Here is a 27358-nt window from a genome sequence, read left to right on the forward strand (position 1 = left end):
AATTATAATTGCACATAATAAATTTGAAATATCATTGTAAAAGCATCAGAATTACAGAGTTAGACTGGCATACACAGTGAATATAAATAATTACAGTAGGAAACATTTACATGCTAATGGAGGCATTTTTTTTTGTATTGTACTTCAATTCAAAATGTGGGGTAGGAGAGTGGAAAAGCTAGAGACATATGAGAAGAAGAAGATAGTAAGGTGAGTTAAGTTTAGGAAAGAGAAGGCAGTTGAGTGAGTCAGAGTATATACATATTTATATGGGTTCTTGTTGTCAGAAGAGTGGAGAAAAGAAAAAAAGAGAACATTAGTTTAAGTATAGGAGTCAGGGGGTACTTGCTAGGGAACTGTTGGTAAAAAAAAAAAGATAAGGAAGAGATTAGGTAGGGGCCTGACAGTGACAAGATCTAGAGGGAGGAAGAAATTGTTTTAGCTTTTTTTGAAGTTCAAAGGGTGGGAGGTAGTTCTTATGCATAAGGGGAGATTATTCTAGGCCTTGGCTACAGTGTGTTTATACAAAGTTTTTCCTACATTTTTGTTAGGTTTATGGATGTCTAGGAGTTGTTGATTGGATGTACAGAAAGAGCGACTGGGAGTGTAATATGTGACAACAGAGTAGAGGGAGGGGCAGGATGTGGGTTTGTAAAGGATGGAGTGTAGGATGTGGAATTGAGTCAATTGTAGTTGCTGGTGAAATTCTAACCATTGGAGCATGTCAAGAGCAAGGCAGTGGTGTGAGTTATGTGGTAAGTAGCAAATTGAGCTATATTGTGATAGGTTTGTTCTAACTTAGATAAAAGTGTAGATTGGATATTCATAAAGATAGGAGCTGCATAGAGGAGATAGGGGAGGAGGAGTCCTTGGACCAAGAAGAATTTAGTGTCAGAGGTAATTCATTTTTTGTTTCTATACAATAGCCCTATTTTTTTTTTTTTTTTAATAGTTTGATGAATATGCATGTTAAATTTCAGTTCATCATCAACAGTGGTACCTAAAAGTTTAGTATGAGATCTGGTTTAATGGTGGTCTTATCAAGGGATGTGATAATGAAGGAAGATTTATAGTGATCTAGAAGTCAAGGCAGAAACAGTAAAAGTTTAGTTTTTTTTTTTTTGGATTTAGAATGAGTTGGTTGCCTGACAGCCATTTTTCAATGGAAAGGAAAGAGTTTGTGTGTGTCTGTGGAGGTCAGAGATAGACTTTGAGATGGTAAGAAGTGTTTAATCATCTGTGTATTGAATAATGGAGGATTGTTTGCATGCAGCATGTAGGTCATTGGTGAAGACATCAAAAAGTAGAGGTCTGAGAATGGAGCCTTCGGGGACCCCAGTTTTGATGATTAAGAAGGGGGGAACAGGAGGTGAGCCATCTGACTGATTGTTGCCTACTGGGGAGGTAACTTGTGAACCAGTCAAGACAAACCCCAGAGAAGTCTAGATTTGATAGTTTTGAAAGAAGTAGAGAGTGAGAAACAATATCAAAGACCTTGGAGAAGTCAAGGAAAAGGGAGGATACGAATTGGTTGTTGTCTCTGACCTCAGCTACTGTGTGGGTAAAAGATAGCAGTGCAGTGGTAGTACTATGGTGTGGCCTGAAACCATGTTGTGTGGGTGTTAGCAGGTTTTCCTGGAAAAGAAAATGCATTACCTGTGTGTGGATGCATTTTTCAATTATTTTTGTTAAAGTGGAAAGTATAGCTATAGGCCTATAATTAGATGGGACAGTACAATTTCCACCTTTGGACAATAATGGTGTAAAAGGATTTCCAAATGTCTGGGACTATGGCCTTTTGAATGGATCTGTTGATTAGTAGATTGATAGGGTTGGCTATGGATGCGGCTGCAAGTCTGAGGAAGGTAGAGGGAAGGTCGTCTGCAGAGAGGGAGCAAGGCTTAAGTTTGAGAAGCAGTAATTTGATATAGGCAGTGGAAACTGGTTTGAAGGAGAAATGATTGGTGCTGTGGGGCTTTGAAGAGGTGAGAGGGTGGACAGGGTTGCAGTTGGTTCCTGTTAATTTTTGAGTAGTATCAATGAAGTAGTTGTTGAGAAGGGTGGCAGTTTCTAGTGTGGTGTTATTTGGGAAAGAGGAGGGAGTGGAAGGGTTTCCATGGTGTATAATTTTGTTTACAGTAGACCAAAACTTTTGTGGATTAGATTTTCTGTTGAACTGGGGTGAGGTGTAGAAAGTTTTCTTGTCTCTGTAGATTATTTTTTGGAGAGATTTCTGAGTTGTCTATAAGTTAGGAGGAGTCATGGTGTTTTTGTTTTAACCCAGGTTTTCCAGGCACTATCTCTTTTTTGCATAAGGGATATGGTCTCTTTAGATAACCAGGGGGCATAGTTAGTTTTGATTCTGATTCTCTTATTTGGGGCAAGGGAGTCAAGAATATTTAGAAATATTTGATTGAACTTTAGCACAGCTTTGTTGAGAGGGAGCTGCCTGAGGACTGACCAGTTGATGAGTGATAAGGAGTTGAAGGTTTCAGAGTTAAAATTTGTCAGTTTACGACAGTCTCTCTAAGTGTGTGATTTAGGTGCTTGGAGTGTGTGCCTTTGGATATGAGTAGAAAGATGGTTACTCAAGCTATCTGGTAAGGTAAGGGAGTTGTGATAGAGAGAAGGTGTGTTAGTGAGGATTCGATCAAGAATTGAGTAAGTATGTGAAGTTTTATTAATGCATGTAGGTGATGTAACTAATTGGCGGAAACCATGTAGGTTGATGCAGAGTTGTGGGGAGTCAGTTGTGAGTTTGGACCAATCTATATTGACACCATCAAGGATAATAGTTTCAGAAGTTATATTGAGGGAGAGAATATGCTAATGGGTGGAGATATTATTACCTGGTGGGATGTATGAGGAGGCTATGGCAAATTTCTTATGTGAGTTTAGGTGGCAGTTCAAGATAAATAGTTTGGCAGGGTGGAAATTTGGAACATAGATGGTAAGAGGTGAGAGGTTAAGTTGATCAGAAAAGAGAATGGCAACTTCTCCACCTTTCTTTGTGATTCTGTCAGAGCGGAAGATGTTATATCCATATGGTAATATTGCTATATTGGAAATAGTAGGTTTTAGCCAGTTTTCAGATAAAGTAAGAATATATGGGGAGTAATGGGCAATCCACACGTGCAGTTCAGAGGTTTTGTTGATGATGCTTTGGGCATTTAGAGAGTAAATAGAGATGCTTTTTTTTGGGGGGGGGGGTGGCAGGACTGGAAGGGAGGGTAAAGGGGGTTTGAAATGGGGATGGGTGGGTGGTGGGTGAGGATGTGTGGGTGGCATGAGGAGATGAAAAAGTTGGGCTAGGGTTGGGGTGGATGTCACCATAGAGAAGTAAGGTAAATACAGGTATATTAAGGAGAGAGTGGTGGTGGTAGAGGGTGACAGTCTTCAATTTAGGTTTAGTGTGTTTGGATGTATACTACAGTAACTTATGTTTAAGAAGGCAAATACTGGAGAAGCTATAAAGAGAAGGGGAGGTGCAGAAGGAGTGGATATTGTCTTTATGGGTTAGATTAATAAGTGTTGTGGGAAATATAATAGGGTAAGACAGATGTGTATGATACATGGTAGAGACAGTGAGAAGATTAAGTAGGGGGAGAGTTAGATATATGTGAATACTGATGTGAAGCATTGTAAGGTAAGAAAGCCCTAGAGTATTGATAGGGTGGGTTGGGGGGAGTAGTTAAGTGAAGAAAGTGGTGTGTGATAGTTGTGACAAATATGAATAGGGTAGTGGTTATGGACAGGAAGTAGCAGATGACATGGAGAAGGAAGGGGTATGGTGGTTAAAGTATAAATCAAAGGAGCTGGGGGTGGGTTAGAATGGGGGTGGGGTAGGGGAGCAGAGTGAGAATGAGCAGAGCGGGGGTGAACAGAGTGGGTTGAGTTGATCTAGAAGACTTGCAAGTAGTAGCAAAGAAAATAATCAGTGGGACTAGCAATACTGGGTAAATATATAGGAAACCTAGGGTGAGACAGCACACTTAGCCAGGAAAGTGTGGAGGGACAGTGTCTGGGAATTAGAAAAGAGGGACCATTCATGGTTAATAGCAATACCTGGGCACCAGCATAGTAGAACTATATTATAAATATGTCACATCACTTAACTTTAACCCTACAGCTCTACCTTTCATTAACTCACAGAATTTGAAAAATTTGAAAATGCATTTAACAATAAAAACTGACAAGTATTTAATGAAAAATGTGTGTCTATATTAATTTGTTGAAGGTTTATTTCCACAAACCTTTCTACATTGACCTAAAACCACAGAATGTTCACTTCAGTGAAAGATTTACATAGGGAAAGGAAGCAGTTGGCCAACAGCAGAAATTTGCCTTTTTTCCCACTGCAATGTGATCTCAGAGTTGGTATATATAGTTAGGGGGTGTGTGGGACACACTGGGGGGTTTGGTGGTACATCCCTCTACTTGGGTGGATTTGACATACTGTGGTGCGTGTTATGGTCATAGTGTTGGCCAACTGCTTCCTTCCCCGTTTAAATATTATTTCGATGTGACCATTCGCTGATGTGAACATTCTGTGGTTTCATATCAATGGAGAAAAGTTTGCAGGAATGAACATTCAACAAATTGACAAAATTGACATAGACCCAAAAAATGTTACTAATGAACTTACTGACTAAGAAATATCTCTGTTGAATAAGCCTATTATCCTAATAGAAGTTAAAGAAGCTTTAAAAATGGAAAAACATTGCAAAGCTCCAGGGTTAGATGTTTATTATAGAATTATGTAGTCTGCATTCGTTAAATATTTTGGAATTACTGAGTGACATTTACAGGATAATTCAGAGGGACAAAATAATTCCTCCCTCTTGGAAATTTTCTGTAATTTCACCTATACTCAAACAAGGAAAGTATAATAAACTAGTTTTGTCATATATACATACATACATATTTCATTATTAAATTTAGACTATAAAATATTTGCTTCCATCTTCTCTACAAGATTAAGAGATATAGTTGATAAACTGAGTCTATATCATATCATATTATCAAAGTCTAAATCCAGCAAACACCTCTTCATTGACCCAATTAAATCAAAACCTCACATCCTCAAACAATCGTTCTATCAAAAATTTTCCCAAGGTAAGTAACCAGTGGGTCAACATAATGTTTGCATCAAAAACACAAAAAAATTAAAACCCACCCTGATGGGGGCTGCACCTCCCATTCCCCAATGTGGGGGTCTGCACCCCCTCACCCCTACCTAAACATACCAAGAGATGAGATGAGATGAGATTGCACCACAGTGGGGAAAAGGAAAAATTCCCCTGTGATGGCCCACTGGTTACTTACCGTGGGAAAAACTTCAATGGAATGATTGTTTGAAGACTTGAGGTTTCAATTAAAATGGGTCGATGAGGAGATGCTTGCTGGAGTTAGATATTGATAATCTAACACAGACCAGATACATTATTATTAAAGATCAAATAGGATTTATAGTCAATAGATTAATGTATGATATATAAAAAGGGTAGTAACTATTTTAAATTTAGCAAAAGAGAATGAACAAGAACATGGCCCTAATTAGCTTAGATATCAAGAGTGCTTTTGATTCTGTAGATTTTAGCTACTTGTTTAAAACTTTAAAAGTGTTTGTATTTCCAGAACAATGTATGTGAATATTAAAAACCTGTATAGAGACTCTAAAGTATATGTTAAAGTTGAATCTTACATTCCTCAATGATTGACTTTAACCAAAGGCACAAAGCAAGGGTGTCCCTTGCCCCCTCTCTCATTTGCATTAGTTATCAAGCTCTTAGCTAATAGCATAAAAAGCAATGAAAAAATGATGGATTCTCAATAAACAAGCCTCGTCAATCTAAAATACAGCTTTCCTGCAGATCCTGGAGATCTGAATTATTCAATTGAAGAAATATGTGTGTGTGTGTGTGTGTGTGTGTGTGTGTGTGTGTGTGTGTGTGTGTGTGTGTGTGTGTGTGTGTGTGTGTGTGTGTGTGTGTGTGTGTGTGTGTGTGTGTGTGTGTATGTGCATGTGTACTCATACATACACACACAAACACGTTTTTTTATTTAAACTTTTAAGCCTGTGCTTGCACCTCTTCATGTATGTTGCACAGTAGCAGACTCATTAAACTTTAATGATGCATTCAAGCATTTCCCTGGGATCAGTTGATCAGCACCTGTGAGCATCTAATATTGCTGGCTCATTTTATATTAATAGATTGCAAAACCATATTACATACAAGCTAGTGAAAGATATCACACTTAAAGCATATTTGATTGGCAATACACCTAACAGTGATACTTTTTGTAGAAGAGCTAATAGTATATTAAAGGATGTGCTTATAAATTAATACAAATGATTATCATGTTTGTATTTCTGTAAATGTCTCTGCAATCAGTGTTAACAGAACTGCTTGGCCTCATAAGAAACCTTACAACTGGATGAACAAAAGTGCTGTTAATGTTGTGTGTACATTTTGAATAGTTATTGGTTTAAGTTTTTGAAAAATATTACAAAAATTAGCACTTCCATTTTAAGACTTTGAATCTAATGAAAACCACTGTGATGATATGTGTAGAACATTTCAGCTGTTTATATTTTTATGATAACAGTTATGGTTCTAGAGGGACATTCTTTATTAGCTTGAACACAAACTGCTTATGTATAACTTGCTACCGATTGCTCAACTAAAGGAGTACTCATGATTGGTAGAACTTTTTTTACAGTGGGTAAGATCCTTTGTAATATTGATGTGGATGCTCTGTCCCCTCACCACAACTGGAAATATACTGCCTACAAAGTCACACAGACTCTGAAAAGCTGTATTTGTAGACAAATTATGTGTTTGCGTTGTTAGTAGCACAACAGCTAGTATAATTGCTTTTGATGCAGAAGGCTGTGGGTTCTACTCCCATAGTATACGGATAGATCGCCGATACTGTACTGTGTTGTACTTCAAAGGGAGGGGAAGCTGTAGTCCTAGTAACTATGAACCTGCTATTAGTTTGACATCCATTCCTTCTTGCAATATTACTTACTTATCATTTTTTTAATGTAACATAGGCAATTTATTTATTCTTCAAGGGCAACAGGCACTTTATTTGTAGATGAAATTTGTTTTCTAGCAGCAACCTCTACATTAGTTGCAGATCCCTTTAATGTGGAATTATTTAATGACTTTTACTTCTGCAGAGATACTGCATAGTTACTGATATTTGTGGAATATAATGACAAGGCTGGCCACAGTGGTGCAGTGGTTAGCATTGCCATCTGACAGCAAGAGGTTCACTGGTTTAATTCTTAGCTGGGGTGCCTTCTGTGCAGTCTGCATGTCATCCCTGAGGTTGGAATGGGTTTCCTCTGGGTGCTCTGGTTTCATCCCAAAGACATGCTGTCAGTGGATTGAACACTGTAAATTTGTCCTAGGTGTGGGTGTGTACCTCCTGTGGAAGGTTGGGTGTCATGCTGGCAGCGTGACACCATAAAACTCCACTGCCAATTGTTCTGCAGACTGTTGTTCAACTGTGACAACCCCAGCCAGAAAAAGGTGGATTGTGACAACAAAAGTTTGAGTGGCCTTTTATGGTTGAAATGGGTAGTTTTGTCATTATTGGTTCATACATTTTGTTTCATTGCTTACGAGAAGACTGTTCAAAACTACACATTTAAAACACATTCTAACAAGTGGTGCTGTATTATACAAGGAATATAATTTAATACAATCAGGAAGATGAATCAAAGAATGCATACATGTATGCATGACCCTAAAAATGTGTAAGGAGTCTATGATTTGAAAACAGCCCAGAGGTAACCTTAGTCCTCCACTGGCCAGATGCAAAATGAATGTGTGTTTTCATGCCATTTTAACTAATGTGAGTTTCAAGGGATGAGATGTTTACTGCTCATGCTAAGTCTGTTTTCACTGTGGAACTCTATTGTTTGTTTTAACAAATGGCTCAGTGTTTGTGCTATTTTATTTCAATTTCTGTAATCATTTTAGAAGTAAATAAGAAAACAGTATGCACACTAACAGGTTTGAACAGTATTTATGGTAACTGAGGAGAAATAGCCAAGTAATGGAACACTGGAGTGGCTGGGGAGGGGGCTGCTGCTGGAGCTTTAGGGGATTTCTGCAAGAGTGACTGCTCTGGGGGGGCCCAATTTATTACCCTGCCAAGGGCCCCATTTAACCATGATCCAGCTCTGGTATTTTGCACTATTTACTGTAAATGATGAGAAGTTGGAATGAAACAACAAAGTGTCAGTTATAAAATATAAGTACGTTTGTTCTGTGTTTGACAATAAAGGAGAGAATGTGCTTATTTTTTTTACAACTGACACTTCGTTGTTTCATTCCAACTTCTGATAGTTTATGGTTTTCACTGCTATTTAATAATAGTTAATAACAGTAATATTGTTGAACATGTCAGTGCAGTTCTGTGGATTGTGGACCTCAACTGAAGTGGTAGCAGCCACCCAGGTACATTCTGGGAAGTTATGAAGTAACAGCAGTAAAAATAATGACGATGGTGATGATGATGATGATGATAAAATAAGACTCAATGCAGGCAAGAAACTGGAATAACTTTGCTGTTACTGTGTTTTCAGAAGTTAATACAGGTTCTTCCTTGCCTTGACTCATTTTTATTAGTGCAAGTTGGCCCCAGTTTTGTTAGATTTTTAGTCATGCCAGAAACAATTTAAAAGCACAATAAAAATACTGTGTGATTTTTATTCTGCTTATAACAGTTATTAAAGTTTATTGCCTGACTTTAAGCCTTCAGTCAGGTTATTTATTATTATTGTTATTTTTTTAAGTTGTTCAGATTTTGTTGAACAAATAAAAAAATGCAACAGGTCGAGCTTGAAAGTGTTAAACAGCTTTTGCTCACAGTTCTTATTTAAACTTCAAAACCTCATAGCTGAAGGGATAAAGCCAAAAACGTAATGGGTCGGGATAAAGATCAAAGGTCCAGAATCAGGGACAGATTTTAAATATAACATTGTTCTTGTATGCTTTGTTGCTAAAATACTAGGTTTTGCATTACCCTGTATTTTTCTGAAGGATATGAAGTCCAGAAGTCTAAAACTGACGTGTCTATCATTATTTAAGTTATGCAGTCCTCATAAATTTGCCAGAAAATCACACATGAAGAACAAACCAAAAATACGACACAAAATCAGGGACAGTCAAACATATGCTCTGATCTCTCAACCTCTTAGGGCAAGAATCGGGAGAAAGTGTGAAAGGCTCAAAATCATGGGAAAATTGTAAGCTTTACTCTTGTCACCAAAGCATTGGATGAAAGTAAAACAGTTCACACCACATTACCTTGACCTGGCCAGGCCTTTTGACACAATCCCCTACTCAGGTGTAGTACAAAAGATGAATAATGTAGGAGCAAACATCACTAGCTGGATTGCCTACTTGCTCACAGGATGCAGGAGATTAGGGGAGGAGACCAATCACCACAGGAGTCCCCCAGGGTTCAGTGCTGAGACTTTTTCTGTTTAGCAAATACATATTAAAAGTAAAAGAAAATACCAAAGGGCTTTTGCCAACTAAGTTTGAGATGACTGCAAGCTAGGAGCAGTTATTGAATCCCAAATGACTTAGCCATCATGCAGGAAGGTTTGTCCCAAACAATAACTGGTGCCAGAATCATGAATTGAAACTAAACTCCAAAAAAATACATTATCGTATCCCTTGGGAAGTCATCTACTCCAGTGAACTGTCAAATTGACAATACCCTCCCGAGAAGTGACCCAGTTGTTTGGCATTTGGGAGCTTGTGTCTACAGTGACCTAACTTTTGATAAACATGTGCCCAGAGTCATAAAGTCTTTCTATACTGCACAGCTTATAAACAAATTGATTGTGACTAGCTCTAGAGATGTTATTGTCCATCTTTATAAAGCCCTCATTAGGTCAATCATTTTGTATAATGCCAACTTTGGCATGTATCTGTCCAGACCCATGCAACAATTGGAATACCCACAGAGATACCTTACTAAAAGGATACAAGTCCTAAACAATAGGTCTTGCATGGACCACCTCAAAGATTTATCACTAAGCACCATGCTTAATCACAGCCTCACATCAGGCTTTGTACCCACTGAATGACGTACAGCAACAGTTATCCCACTCCACAAAGGGGGAGCCACCACTGATCCCAGGAACTATCGCCCTATTAGCCTGATGAGCCTGGTCTGCAAGGCCATGGAACGTATCATCATGGAACTCATAAACAAAGACATTGGTAACCTCCAAACTCTGGATCCCATCCAGTTCGGGTTTGTAAAAGGCAGATCATGCCTCCTGAACCTGATTGACTTTTTTGAGGCAGTCACCAAAGCCGTAGATGAGGGTAAGGTGGTTCACACAGCCTATCTTGACCTCGCCAAGGCTTTCAACACCATCCCCCATTCTGGATTAAAGCTAAACTCACTAAACTAGGTATAAATCCCTACGTCACAAGATAGGTTGCCAACTGGCTCACTGACAGAACCCACACTGTAAAAGTTGCACACACTACAAATCTGACCTCAAACTGGTGACAAGTGGAGTACCACAGGGTTCAGTCCTGGGACCTCTCCTGTCTGGTATCTACCAATGCATAAAATTAGACCTGTTAGTAACAGCCTGAATTTATTTGCTGGAACCTGTGCTCTGAGAGGCTGCTTTCCAATATATCTGCAAATATACAGAGCTGAGTATATTTTTTTGGTTTTAGAGTTTGTTAATTGTTGCTTAGATCTCTGTTGAAACTGTTGTCTCCCTGTTCTGAGGGACTGCTTTCCAATCTATCTGCAAATATACAGAGCTGAGTATATTTTTTTGGTTTTCGAGTTTGTACTGTTAGTTGTTGCTTAGATCTCCGTTGAAACTGCAGTCGTTGCTTAAATCTCTGTTGAAACTGTTTTCCCCACCCCCCCCACCACCTATTTTCTGTCGTGTCTTCAGTTGGCATAACTGGTTTGTACAGCTTCTGTGTTATCTAACTCAAGGATCACTTGCATAAAATTAGACCTGTTAGTAACAGCCTGCATTTAATTGCTGGAACCTGTGTTCTGAGAGACTGCTTTCCAATCTATCTGCAAATATATAGAGCTGAGTATATATTTTTTTGGTTTTAGAGTTTGTTAATTATTGCTTAGTTCTCTGTTGAAACTGTTGACTCCCTGTTCTGAGAGACTGCTTTCCAGTCTATCTGCAAATATACAAAGCTGAGTATATATTTTTTTTGGTTTTAGAGTTTCTACTGTTAGTTGTTGCTTAGATCTCTGTTGAAACTGTAGTTGTTGCTTAGATCTCTGTTGAAACTGTTCCCCCCTATTTTCTGCCGTGTCTTCAGTTGGTATAACTGTTTTTTACAGCTTGTGTGTTATCTAACTCAAGGATCACTTGCATAAAATTAGACCTGTTAGTAACAGCCTGCATTTAATTGCTGGAACCTGTGTTCTGAGAGACTGCTTTCCAATCTATCTACAAATATATAGAGCTGAGTATGTTTTTTTGGTTTTAGAGTTTGTTAATTGTTGCTTAGATCTCTGTTGAAACTGTTGTCTCCCTGTTCTGAGAGACTGCTTTCCAATCTATCTCCAAATGTATAGAGCTGAGTATATTTTTTTAGTTTTAGAGTTTGTACTGTTTGTTGTTGCTTAGATCTCTGTTGAAACTGTAGTTGTTGCTTAGATCTCTGTTGAAAATATTTTCCCCACCCCACCCCTTATTTTCTGCCATGTCTTCAGTTGGTATAACTGTTTTTTACAGCTTGTGTGTTATCTAACTGAAGGATCACTTGCATAAAATTAGACCTGTTAGTAACAGCCTGCAGTTAATTGCTGGAACCTGTGTTCTGAGATACTGCTTTCCAATCTATCTGCAAATATACAGAGCTGAGTATATTTTTTCGGTTTTAGAGTTTGTACTGTTAGTTGTTGCTTAGATCTCTATTGAAACTGTAGATGTTGCTTAGATCTCTATTGAAACTGTTTTCCCTACCCCTCCCCCATATTCTGCCATGTCTTCAGTTGGTATAACTGTTTTTTACAGCTTGTGTGTTATCTAACTCAAGGATAACTTGCATAAAATTAGACCTATTAGTAACAGTCTGCATTTAATTGCTGGATCCTGTGTTCTGAGAGACTGGTTTCCAATCTCTCTACAAATATACAGAGCTGAGTATATATTTTTTTTATTTTAGAGTTTGTTAATTGTTGCTTAGATCTCTGTTGAAACTGTTGTCTCCCTGTTATGAGAGACTGCTTTCCAATCTATATGCAAATATACAGAGCTGAGTTTATTTTTTTGGTTTAAGAGTCTGTACTGTTAATTGCTGCCTAAATCTCTGTTGAAACTTTTTTTCCCAGCCCAGCCGCCTATTTTCTGCCTTGTCTTCAGTTGGTATAACTGTTTTCACATCTTGTGAGTTATCTAACTCAAGGATCACTTGCATAAAATTAGACCTGTTAGTAACAGCCTACATCTAATTACTGGAACCTGTGTTCTGAGAGACTGCTTTCCAATCTATCTTCAAATATACAGAGCTGAGTATATATTTTTTTGGTTTTAGAGTTTGTTAATTATTCCTTAGATCTCTGTTGAAACTGTAGTTGTTGCTTAGATCTCTGTTGAAACTGGTTTCCCCACCCCCCCACCCCTATTTTCTGCCGTGTCTTCAGTTGGTATAACTGTTTTATACAGCTTGCGTGTGATCACTTGCATAAAATTAGACATGTTAGCAACAGACTGCATTTAAATGTTGAAGCCTGTGTTCTGAGAGACTGCTTCCCAATCTATCAGCAATTATACAGAGATGAGTATATTTTGGGGGGTTTTAGAGTTTGTTAATTGTTGCTTAGATCTCTGTTGAAACTGTTTTGTCCCACCCACCCTTCCTCTTTTGGCTTGTAGTTTAAATTTGGTGGCTTTTGCAGTTGCCCGCCCCACTTTAGATTTGATCTGGGACACTCAGCCAGTCCAATCTCTTTACCACATTCTACCTAATAAACTCTTTCTGCACTTGCTTTTACTCCATTTTAATTTAATTGCATTTTTTAAACTGTGTTTGGTCTAACATTGCTACTTACTCAAGTGGGCTAGCTTGCACTGCAAGCGAATTGTTTTTACTACTGTTTTTGCTACTTTTCTGTAAAAAAAAAAAAAAAAACTGTAAGCCTGTTTCCTACCTTTCCTGTAACTAGTGTTCCAGATAAATATTTGCTGTATCCAGGACTGTATGTAAGCTTCTGAGCCCCCAAGCCTTTCTGTGTTGGAGGAAAGCCTTCTAGCTTATCGGTGGGAGTGGTAAGCACTAGGTAATCTGTCTACCACATAAGGAGTGGTTCTGGCCCAGAAACTGTAGTTATTGGCTGTTTGGGCAATCTCTTCCATCTCTCTCAACTTTCTGATTTGAAAGCCTGCATTTGCACTTGTTTCTGTCCTGTAACTCATTGAGTGCAGATACAGATTCTTAGTTCTAGCACTTAAATTTGCTTATTCGTGCTCAGCACTTGTTCAGAACTTGTAAGCACTAAATAAGCTACTAATTACTATAGCACTCAACCTTCCTCATTACATAGAGGAAAACAGTTTTTGTACTCACTTTCCTCACTTATCGAAAGGAAAATAGTTTTCTATTGAGGCATGTCCAAGGATCAGCTCCTAGTGTTCCCTCCTGTCTATCTGATGAATCTGGGCATCTTGAGGCAATGTAGAAATTGCCTCATGTACACAGACAACCCTCTCCTCCTACCACTCAACACTACAACCTGTGAGAGATGCACTTATCTAGCCAAACTGGAGGTAAAGCTCTCTCCAACCAAGACTGAACTTGACAGTCATAAGGAGAAGGTAAACATTTGCACCACATCACACTCATCACACAGTCTCACTAAATCTACACCACCAAAATCCACACATAGTAACACAAAAGCATTCACGGAGGCTCTCAATAATAATCTGTCTAAGCAACAGAGACCTTCAAAGCAAAAACGCAAGCAACCTCCATTCCCCAACACAACCCAAATGACACATAGCCCACAGACTCAGTATGCCACTCAACCACAACCAATAAGGCAAAACAATGTACCCAACACACTAGTCATAGGTGACTCTATAGTCAAGCACAGGGAGTCACCAGGCTAAACAAGGAGAAGGTTACTGTCAGCTGCCTGTTGGGTACCAGGATCTGCCACATAACCCATGCACTCAGGCCACTCCACAACAAATGCAAATATGACTCAGTCATTGTCCATGTTGGTGTGAATGACCTGAGTTGTACCTCCCTGGACTACATGAAAAGAGACATGTTAGAGCTCTCTGATCGTGTAGCCCAGGCAGGTATGACCCTAGCCCTGAGTAGCATTCTGCCATCACCCAGAATGATACCGCAATACAAGGACAAAATGATTGACTTCAACAACTGGCTAAGCTTCTGGTGTCATTCTAAGGGGATCCAGTATCTGTCTGCTTGTGATGACATGGTTGGCAGACCATGATGCTTTGCCACAGATGGCCTGCACCTGTCGCCCCTGGGATTCCGGATACTGGCTAAGGCTCTTGCTGCCCCTATAGTGCCTTTTTAAGGCAAGGTTCAAATAACAAATTCACCACTGTAACAGGAACAGGCAAACAAAAATTGAGGGTAATGTAACTCAATGCTACTGAAGTCTAAATCTCAAAATGCACTCACTCGAGGCACTCCTTAAAATGGAGAAGATCGATATCTGTGCAGTGACTGAGACCTGGTTCAAGGCTCCAGAGAGGTCCCCTGCACTACCAGGCTATAACACATGCCACACTTTTCTTCCATGTAACCTGGACCGAAACACCAAAGGCGGAGGTATGTCCATATTCATTAAGGATATCCACACCTCCAGGCTAGTTGCTCAGCATAATGCATCCGAGGTTATACAAGTGCAACTAACTCTGGGCAAAACCGCAATCCAAATTATAGCTTGCTACAGATCCCCCACCATGCCCCAGGATTCCCACTCCTCTTTTCTTGATGTACTGGAAAATATTAGGGTTCAACCAAACACCCTAATAATGGACGACTTCAACTACCCCACCATTAACTGGGAAAACTACTCGTGTACCAACTCCTTAGCTCAACGCTTTCTGGAATTCATAAACTCCAATGCCCTGGATCAAATTATCCACACCCCCACAAGGGGCAACAATATCCTAGACCTAGTCATTACCAACATGAGTGACTGGTGTTCCATATCTGAAGTCAACTCCTCATTTGTCCGATCCAACCATAAGCTAATCACCCTTGATATCCACATCCCCCATTAAGGAAACCACAGTAAAAAATTTCCCCAAAGCCAACTTCATGCTTCTTAAGACAGAAGTGGTGAACATGGACAATACAGTTACAACTACCGAATCCTACACAAATGCACTCTATAAGCACTTACATGAGTGCATGGATTGTGCTATACCAAGCAGAACCAAGACGCTATCCTCCAAAAAAAATGAAGCCAATTTGGTGGTCCCCTGCCATAAACAAACTGTATAACAGAAGGAAGAAACTGCTGCAAAAGAGAGCACAATCCCATGAGTGGAGGAGCTCCCTGGTCAGCCTTAGTAAGAAGCTGAGATCCCTTATAAGATCCTCCAAATCTAGCTATGAAAACAAAATTGCCACTAATTCAAAGGACAACCACAAAGCATTCTATAGCTATGTCAAGAATCTCAATGGCAACACCCAGATCTGCTCTGAGTTATAGCACAACGACATGAAAATTACAGAACCAACTGATATTGCCAACATCCTGGCAGATAGGTTCAGTGCTAACTTTACCCCCCCACCCCCTAAAGGACCCATATCTACAGTAAAAATGCAGAGTCCCTGTAATCACAACTACGCAGGTAAAAGCTGCACTGTCTAAAGCCAAAAACACAGCATCCATGGGACTGGACAACATCCCAGGCTGCGTTTTACATGAATTTCAGAACAAACTGGCTCCCCACTTAAGCATCATGTTCAATAATAGCCTCGCATCAGGCTTTGTGCCCACTGAATGGCACACAGCAACAGTTATTCCATTCCACAATGAGGGAGCCACCACTGATCCCGAGAACTATCGACCTATTAGCCTGATGAGCCTGGTCTGCAAGGCCATGGAATGTATCATCATGGAACTCATAAACAAAGACATTGGTAACCTCCAAACTCTGGATCCTACCCAGTTCGCATTTGTGAAAGGCAAATCATGCCTCCTGAACCTGATCCACTTCATTGAGGCAGTCACCAAAGCCGTAGATGAGGGTAAGGTGGTTCACACAGACTATCTTGACCTCGCCAAGGCTTTCGACACCATTCCCCATTCCGGAATTATAGCTAAACTCATTAAACTAGGTATAAATCCCTACATCACAAGATGGGTTGCCAACTGGCTCACTGACAGAACCAACACTGTAAAAGTTGCAGACTCCAAATTTGACCTCAAAGCAGTGACAAGTGGAGTACCACAGGGTTCCATCCTGGGACCTCTCCTGGTTGGTATCTACTTTTCCGAAGTACAGGCTAACACAGAAGGCCTCTGGCTAAAAATGTTCGCAGATGACTGCAAACTAGGAGCCATAGTCACGTCCCCAAATGATGTGGAAATCCTACAGAAGGGCCTCACTGAGACAGATGCCTGGTGTCAGAACCATGGCCTCAAGCTCAGTACCAATGAGTGCATTGTCATCCCCTTTGGTAAAAACTCTGTACCCATGAAATACTACATAGACAGCAGTCTACTTAACACTGAATGTGTAATACGAGACCTTGGGACCCAGGTGGACAGTAGTCTGTTCTTTGATAGTCACATCGCCACAGTAGTCAGGAAGTCCATCTACATGGCACACCTCATCATAAAAGGGTTCTCATCCAGGAAAAAAGAGGTCATTGTTCCCCTCTACTTGACACTCATTAAACGCATTATAGAGTACAACTCCCCTTTTGGAATGTACCTCACAAGACATTTGCAGCAGCTGGAAAGGCCACAGAAGTACCTCAGAAAGAGGATTACTGACCTCAAACAAATGCCCTATACTGACCGCCTCAAAAAACTCCAGCTTTACTCCGTAGCATATCGCCTACTCCAAGATGATCTCTGCCTAACATATAAAGCTATATCAAACCCAGTGCTGTTGGACATGCTACACCTAAAGAAATCCCAATCCCTCTGAGTTACATGGTTTAGGGACCTAAACCTTGTCACCACAATAAACAGGACATGCTGGAGGGATAGATTCCTGTCCCAGAGACTTCCCATACTCTGGAATAGGCTACCCATCTATGTCAAGCAAAGTTCTTCCTTAGCACTCTTCAAGAAAAATCTTGATGAGTGGATGGGAAATAGGAAATACACCCCGGGGATCACTTCTGTGTCTCTACTCGACAGTGGCACAGGAAAATAACTTTATTGGGTGGCGTAAGCCAGAGAATCTTGTTGACTAGGCTTACATAGGCCCTTGGGCCGATAGCCTAGTACCTACCTACGAATCTATGAACCTATGAACTTCTCTGAAGTACAGGCTAACACAGAAGGCCTCTGGCAAATTATGTTCACAGATGACTGCAAACTAGGAACCATAGTCGAGTCCCCAGATGATGTGGAAATCCTACAGAAGGGCCTCACTGAGACAGATGGCTGGTGTTAGAGCCATGGCCTAAAGCTCAATGCCAAAAAGTGCATTGTCATCCTCTTTAGTAAAAACTCTGTACCCATGAACTACTACATAGACAGCGGTCTACTTAACACCAAATGTAAAATAAGAGACCTTGGAACCCAGGTGAACAGTAGTCTGTCCTTTGATAGTCACATCGTCACAGTAGTCAGGAAGTCCTTCTACATGGCACACCTCATCCTAAAAGGATTCTCATCCAGGAAAAAAGTGGTAATTGTTCCCCTCTACTCGTCACTCATTAGACCCATTATAGAGTAGAACGCCCCTTTTTGGAATGTACCTCGCAAGACATCTGCAGCAGCTGGAAAGGCCACAGAAGTACCTCACAAAGAGGATTACTGGTCTCAAACAGATGCCCTACGCTGACCGTCTCAAAAAACTCCAGCTTTACTCCATAGCATATCGCCTTCTCCAAGGTGATCTCTGCCTAACATGTAAAGCTATGTCAAACCCAGAGCTGTTGGACATGCTACACCTAAAGAAATCCCAATCCCTCCAAGCTACATGGTCTAGGGACCTAAACCTTGTCACCACAATAAACAGGACATGATGAAGGGATAGATTCCTGTCCCAGAGACTTCCCATACTCTGGAACAGCCTACCCATCTATGTCAAGCAAAGTTTTTCATTAACACTCTTCAAGAAAAATCTTGATGAGTGGATGGGAAATAGCAAATACACCCAGGGAATCACTTCTGTGTCTCTGCTCGACAGTGGCACAGGAAAATAATTTTCTTGGGTGGTGTAAGCCAGGGAATCTTGTTGGCGAGGCTTATGTAGGCCCTCGGGCTGATAGCCTGGTACCTACCTATGATCCTATACTCAATATCCTACAGATTGCTTAGATGTGGCCTGTGTCTGGCATACAAGGCATCCTCCGACCTAATACTGATGGACCTACTGAACATCAGCAAGTCAAATGGCATCAGAAATACTCAGTACAGGTATCTAAACTGAATGTTGTGGAGAGATGGACATATATCCTAGAGGTTACCACTGTTCCAGAACAGACTATTCATATTCAAATGTAACTTGGATCTAAGGATGGGTTATAGAAAATGTACTCCAGGATTTTCCCTCATGCCACTAATGAATAGAGGCAGTTCCTAAATGTTGCATACCTTACATGGGTCCCCTCAAATTATCTATGGTATGATCAGTTATTCTCACTAGGGCTAATATACAATTATCAGCCATGGGATAAGTAAGACCAATCAGGAAATGTTAATTCAAACACCAAAAGGGTAAGTGGCTAATTTTAAAATGTCCTCCAAGTGAACCTATGTTGTGGTAGCAAATAATTTTAAAAAATTTCCCTTTTTAGATCATCGAGTGCCCTTCATACCCAACATCCACCAAGCCTTCAACAGCTTCCGGCACCTCTGGGATAATATGAATGAAGAGGAATAGAACACTATTTCCTTATTATATAAATATATGAATGCTATCATTAAGGGTAAATTGACCTACAAAGGTAGCTTGTCCAAGTTTTATAAGTTAATTATAAATAATAATAATAATAATAATAATAATAATAATAATAATAATAATAATAATAATAACAATTTAAAGTAAAATTCTGGAACTTTTTAGATAATAGCAAATTGAGTAACTCAATAGATTGTAAGAATGAAACCTTGCTACTTAAATCAGTTAGTCAAAGTTCTTCAAGTTTATACTGAAAAGAATTTATGTGGAACTATATACACAGAATATTTGCTACTCACTATAAAATTTCTAAGTTTAGTAGACTGTCTTGTACAGTCTGTTGCATATGTAGTAAAGATGTAAAAGCTGATTAGACACACGTTTGTGGATTATGAAAAACTGAATGTATATCGGGAAGAGATAAATATGTTTTAAGGGGTTATGGTCTGATAACTGCTCTTTAACCAGATCAATAATACTAATGAATGTTTCTCTTCATCTGTAAAAGTCAAACAACAAAAACTGTTCTGAAGTCTCCTGGCAGTACAAAAAATGGAAATTAAATTCAGTTCCCACATTCAAAGATTTTTTTTAAATTTAACAGCAATACTATGTAAAACTAAAAAAGAAGTGATCAGAACAAGATCTATAAATCACACTAAGACTTTTAGTTGTTGAAATGTTGATATTCAAATATCAAGACTCTTAATGTGTTAATTGTATAATATTATCTTGATGATTAAATGCATTACGATCATTGTATAACAGTATGTGAAGTTGAATTTCTTCCTTTTTGTGTATATACTGTAAATATGTTAAATTGATAAAAAAGTTAACAAGAACAAGAAATGTTTGCATCACTTTCTTTTTAAAACTATTAAATAGATATTTTCTCAGTGTATGAAACTCTTATTGCCGGCATTCATTTAGATAATTATGGGCACAGGATACAAAAGCCATGGTTTCTCCAAGTAAAATATAGAAAATTGTATTCAGCTGAGTACAAAGAGTATGCCTAGTTATACCATTGTGTTGCAAATACATTGCGGCTGTGAAAGATGGTGTAAGGAGATGGTAGAGTCCTCTAGCAGTTTAAAATGCTTCTCCAGAGTAGAAGTTGATCAACACAGTTGTGTTGGAGAACATGCTCACATAATGCTAAACACTCCCTTAGACACACACACAAGTTCTTCATATTGAGCGTTGAACTTCCTGCCTTTTTAGTTATGCAGTGTAGACAGTACAGCATTTGTTGTAAGCAACATAGGAGATGTCTGACTGTTAAAGGGAGGCAGTGCACTTTTGTCAGGATGTTTTTGTCAGAAAGGATGTTTTTGTAATAAGTGGGATAAGGGAGCTGTAGACAGAATTAAATGTATTCTCCTTTCAGGAAGTGGATACAGCAACAAGCATTACACACACATTTTCTATCCAGCATCAAACCTCCTACTTATCTGGTTACAAGATCTAGACATCATAGCATTAGAAACAAGTACCACAGGAGAAGTCAAACTCTTAAGAGAGAGAGTGCACTTTTGTCAGAATTACATCATCATTGTGTTTCAACGAGGATGTTTCTGTAAAAAGTTAGATAAGGGAGCTGTGAGTAAATCAAATGCATTCTCCTCGGGGTAAGTGGATACAGCACCAAGCATTACATGCAAGTTTCCAACATGTTGAGCACGGAACCCCTACCGATCTAGTTACACAATCTACAAAGCACTGTATTAGTCACAAGCGCCACAGGAGAACTTTGATTTTTAAGGGGATAGAGAGTGCAGTTTTGTCAGGATGACCTCATCAGTATGTTTCATAGAGAATATTTCTGTAAAAAGTGGCATAAGGGAGCTGTGTGCAAATTTAAATGCATTTTTTCTCAGTGAAAGTGGATACAGCACCAAGTGTTAAACACATATGCATAATTTTTCCAGTTTGAATACTGAACCTCCTACCTATGTAGTTACACAATCTAGGGAGCACTGTATTACTCACAAACACCACAGGATAAGTCTAACTCTTAAGGGGAGAGTTGTACTTCTGTCAGGATGGCCTCATCAGTGTGGTTCAGAGAGGATGTTTTGGTAAGGGAGCTGTGTGCAAATTTAAATGCATTATCCTCAGGGAAGTGGATACAGCTCCAGGCATTTTACATACACACACACACACACACACACACACACACACACACACACACACACACACACACACACAGATACACACACACACATACACACACACACACACACACACACACACACACACACACACACACACACACACACACACACACACATTTCCCATGCTGAGCATTAAAACTCCTACCTATCTAGTTAAACAATTGAGAGAGCTCAGCAATATTTGCAGGCACTACAGAAGAAGACTGACTTTAAGGATGTGAAAAAAGCACATTTTTACTTCTTGAAAATCTACTTTTTGGAACTGATGGTGCTGTGCATCACAGCATATGTGTGCACAGGCAATGTAACATCTCTATGATTGCCCAATGTAATTACATGCTTCTCTACTAACATTTAGATACTGTCCTTCATGGACACAGTGTTATTATGAGGGACACTGACATGCTTGATATTATGGGATACCATAGAAATGTTCTGTTGCAAACCAGTAGTTTATCAATCGAACTTTCCTGCCACATCATGCCAGAATGATTGTAGTTGTATTGAAGACACATCGACAGGATGAGATGGACTCAGGGACAAAGTAGCTTATGACAGAAGATGGATAATGGTGGCACATAACAATATGTAGCCAACAGGTACACATGAAATAGTGCACCAAAAGCAGTCAGTAACACTTAGCTAATGGCTGCATTAGAACCCTTGCCATTAGTCAAAAATCTATCTATACATGTGAGCATTAGCTCATCACACCACAGAGGAATTACTACTGTATGGAGAAATGGTAGGTAGAAGGGAGCAGCAAAAATGAAGATAAAAGCAGGATAAGGTTGGCTTAATAAGACTCCCTCTTGGGGATGCAATGCTTTTGTAAATACTGTCTTGCTGCATTACTCATATCGTAAGTTAACGAAATGTTCTTTTTGGAAAGAAATGCAAACATTTGTAGTTAAATATATGATAGTAATAAGAAATATCATGAATTAATAAATTAGTCTACATATGTAATCAAACCCACAACACTATGCAAAAACATCAGTATACAAACAGGGTAATCATATCAACATGCCACATAGGAATTCTTACTTTATTACATCCAGAAGTCTAAGAACTATTTATTAACTATTTCAAAGTACTGTCTTTTGACTGTCTTTACTCTATATTTGAATACTGCACATTTAAGGGCATTTGCACAAAAGTAACTGGACCATTGTGGATTAAAATAAAATCAGCTTTTGCAATAAGAAGTTGCACAGCATTTACTGTCACTTTGCATTGTTGTGCTATGCCATCCTCCGCACAAATGCAGAGGACATAAAGTGAAGCCTTTTCCATGGGCCATTTCTGGCCATGTGTGTTGGGTGTGAATCTATGTTTTGACCAGATTAAACAAGTGAAAAAGGGGTGGATAGAACAGTAGTGAAAATGGGGTTGACAAGCAGAATGTAGGATTCAGGGAAATAATACAGGAATTTGCAGGTGGGTCATGGGAGAGCACCTTAGCTATCCACTTCTTCACAACATAAATGTATAATTGTCCATTACTTTGGAGTCACCACACCAGTGATGGGTGACAACAACTGATTAATGTTGTATGTCCAATTGAAACAAATCAAGTGTATCAAGATGACACATAGGCAAAGTGGAGAGCTTATAATAAGGCATAATTTTTAGTAGTGCAGGTGCCCTTTTTTTTTTCTTTTTTTTTTGTAGGGGAACAGAGGAATGCCATGTGAAGTCCTTAGGAATGAGAGGGTCTGGTAGGCATGGCAGGTTAGGAAGCATGTGCAGATTTACAGGACATACGAGACAGACAGGGATGGTGATGGCGTGATGGAGACAAAAGGTTGAGGACACCATGACTGGGGACCGGTGGGAGACACTGAAACTGTATGCACTTCCAGCTTGAGAACAGTGAAAATCTAGTCCTCACCCTCAGAACTGTTATCACTCTCTCCTGTAGCAGCTCCCTTGGTCAGTGCAGGACATGGTATCACCTTTGCAATCCAACACAGGACCTTTTCAGGCCATCTCCCTGATATCCTCCACCAGCTCAGTCAACTCCTGCTGGGAGACAAAATTGCCCTCTAACCTGGTACTGGTCCTGGATGGTCCCATTGTACCAGCAGTTGAGGCACAGCTACCTGACACAGGTAGACCAGGTAAGGCAGGGGCTGTGGAGGCAACACTGACAGATTGTGTACCCAAGGGTCTGGGTGATTGTGCTGCCATCTATGGAGGTATGGTGGGCCAAGTTGCATTGGTCAGGCTACCTCTCTGCGCTATTGTTCATTTTGTTTTCAGCAGCAAGGTATGCAAACAGAAGAATATTAATAAGTTATAACCCCCCTCCCCCAAAAAAAGATAGGGTGGGGGAGGGAAACAAAATAAAAAAGATAATTAGATTCATAGTATGTCACATTAATTCATTTATGAGGTACAACTTTTGAGGCAATATGTGAACAATTATGATAATTCAGTATTGTACATCTTTGCCACATCCATACATGATGTTAAAGTATGAATGTGTCAATCAACAGAGAAATCTCAATGTTGGGATATAAGAAAGAGCAGCCTTTAGTTCCCTATGATGGATAGGATATATGCATTTAAATGTAGTAGTTGTGATTACCATATTTGAATTGTTCCTGCATATTTTTATTTTTAATCATTTAAAAGTACTAGCCTCACAGTTTGCAGCTATTTCCTCAGTTGTACAGTACAAAAAGAATAGAAATATATATGAAAGCATAATGAGTCAATGCATTGTCAGGCTAGATCACAATGCCATATCATAGACAAGTTATGGGTTATTCTGTTCACAGTCCTAAATTCTGCCCGCCATCAGCTTGGGAGGTAATGCTTGAGCTTTATAAGGTCACTATAGTGGTGAAAACATTGTTCTCCCGTGTATGGAATGAATACCAGTTGCACTGGAGACAACATTAGCTAAGCTATTCCAAGCCTCTGCCTTATACTGATATCCAGTACAACTCTCCCACAGCAGCCTACAGCTGTAGTGCTTCAAGAGGAGTACCACAAAAATCCTGGACTACTCAACATCCTCCCTTGTGTTTTACATTTAGCACTATTGTCTCTCCCTCATCAGTCATGTCTGCAAAAGTCAAGCTAACAAAATATGTCTGAATTGACACCCAATTCAGATCTTGTGTGTATGCAATTGAAAGCAGATGGATTCCCTGGCAGACACATTGATACTACTTACATCATATCGCAATAAAGGTATGAAATATGGCATTGAGCTTTGTCATCTGTGATGCTGAACCAGTTGATATTGGTGCCAATATTCAACAATGGAGTGCTTAATGGAAGGATAAAGAGGATGAAATGTGATACATTATAATGTTGGGACTTACACAATGTTTTAATAGTGTTCTACCAGCTGAGAAATGAACCCATGGGATAAAGGATACAAACATTGAACATCAGCTTATTAATTGACAATAGCTCTCAACTGTCCAGAGTTTGCAGAATGTCCAGATTTTAGCCTCATATTGTTGGTCTGTGCTTCATAAAATGTGAGGTTTTCTGGCAAATCACTGAGAATTGAAGTCACTAAATAATGACATACATTTGAGTTTCAGACTTCATATCCTTCAGAAAATGCAAGCTAACACAAATCCTTTTATGCTATCAAATGTCTAAATTTATAAGAGCAATATTTAAAATCTGTCCTAATTTTTGGGCCTTTGCCCCCCCCCCAATTATTTTCTGCTTTTTTCCAGATTTCTTGCTCTAAGAAGTTGAGAGCTATGATTGACATTTTCACAGGAAACTAACTTTTAAGCACAATAATTAGAGATAGACTAAGTTCAGAATGAATGAAGGTGCACTTCAGAGAGGCCTGTACATTTGAATTAGTCCTGGGAATTCATTCCGATGTAAAAGTCAGTATTTCTGGATGAAGTTCAATGAGATGAGGAATACAGGTCGGGGATGAGGAATACAGGTCGGGGTATGCTGCATACATACTTCCCAAGACATAACTGTGCTAAACACATAGTTAGGATATATAATGTGTCGTGATGAGTATAACAAAAGTGCTGTGCCCATCATTCATAGTGAGTGAATTCTAAATTATGTACAATCATTGTCACGTTTAAGAAATTGGACACACATTTGCTTGAGGTTATATGTGAAGCATTAATTTGATATGCTGAATAGAACAGTATACTTATGTAAAGTTTACATTGCTTGCAATGAACATGTTTAACATTATCATTTGTCCTTATTTTTATAGTCCTATTCAAAATGTTGTGAGAAATAGGATTCTGACACCCTTTGTAAAAGCATCTTTTAGCTAAATGTAAACCCTTCATCACTTGTGTTATTTAACTAAACTCACTGCACTTACACCTTGTGCCACAGAGATAGCTATGTAACAGGTGGAACTTCTTCAGGTAGTACTGTCCAGAGTGCTGTTTGTGCTACATAAGGCTTTCTAAACTAATGTTTTCACTTTTTTCCATAGTTGCATGTCAGAGAGCAAATGCAAATTAAAATGGAAAATAATACATATTGTGAATATTGTGAACAATTGCAGAATGATCTTTAAACAGGATTTGAACAATGCATCATGTAAATTATTGCTCTCAATTCACTTTAGTGGCATGTGCCACAGTGGAAGTTACGTGGCAGGTGTACTTACTTCACTGACTACTATCCAGAGTGCTGCTGGCTGCACAACACAGCCAGGTGTGTTTGCACTACCTAAGGTATCCTAAACTAAATTTTTCATTTTTTTCCTTAGGTAGTGAACTGTGTTTGTTTGCTGCCAAGTGGAGAGCAAATGCAAATTGAAATAAAAACAAAAACTTACACATTTTTAATAATTGCAATGTGATCTCTAAACAGGTTTTAAACAATGCATAATGTGTCTTATTTCTGTCTGTCAAATGACTTCATTTACACCTTGTTCATAGGTTGACTTTTTAAAGCTTAGCCATGCATCCCAAATCTCTAACAAGTTCTTGTAACCTTGATAACTGTAAGCAGGGGCTTGGGAGATTAATCATTTTCAAGCAAGTGCCTGGGAAATAAACCATTTACAGGCTGCCTGTGTCCATTAGAGACATTGGTGACAAACCAGTGGTGAATTTCCTATTTCCCATCCAATTTTCCAACTTACACTTGAATTGGGTTAGGGAGGAACTCTGCTTCACATGGATGTGGAGTCTATCCCAGAGAAGGAGTAGTCTCTGGGATTCATACCTGTCTCTCCAGCAGATCCTATTTATATCGCAGGCAAGGTTTAAGTCTTTAGAATGGGTAATTCTGGTGCTGTGTGCTTTGTGGATATGAAGAATGTCCATCAGGGCAGGATCTGACAATGCCTTGTATGCCAGGCACAGATCCCCCCTCAACAGCCTGTAGAAGACAGAATACAGGGATAGGGCCTTGAGGTGATCTACATAGAACATGTTACTTATGCTCTGTTTTCTTTTAGTGAAGAACCTCTATGGATGTTACAGTTGTTAGATATGTCTGGTTAGGCACATACCAAAGGGGGCTGATGAATGCCAAATATTGCGGAACAATGACTTCCTTGTACATAGATGCCATACCTTTCTTTATAAGATGCATAACATAGAATGATTTTCTCACTGCTGTAGACACATGATGGCCAAATGTCAGATTGCTGTTCATGTGTGTCCCCAAGTCTCTGACTACTACTCTTACTGGTTTGTTGTCAATATGATAGTTACCAGGGCTGGAAGACTTCCCAAAGGATACTATTATGCATTTCATTGCATTTAGTTGTAGTCCACAGCTCTGATACCACTTATTTATCGGTGTCACCCCTTCCTGAAGAACATTTGTGTCTGTTGGGGATTTTATGACTGCTCCTAATTTGCAGTCATTGGCAAATTTAGTCAGCCCATGGCCATTGACATTGGCTTTGATTTCAGAGAAAAAAATGCCAAAAGAAGCAGGGGACCAACCCGGGACCAATCTCTGAGGGACTTTGCTTGTGACTGGCCTCTTCGTAAAGGGAGACTCCACAATTCTAATTTCCTGGATCCTGACTGTAAGGCAGCTGGCTATCCACTGGGTGACATAAGGGTTAATACCTAATCTCCTGAGT

Source organism: Protopterus annectens, chromosome 1.part0 (assembly GCF_019279795.1).
Source record: "Protopterus annectens isolate FY-2018-M chromosome 1.part0, PAN1.0, whole genome shotgun sequence".
Classification (NCBI taxonomy): Eukaryota; Metazoa; Chordata; order Ceratodontiformes; family Protopteridae; genus Protopterus; species Protopterus annectens.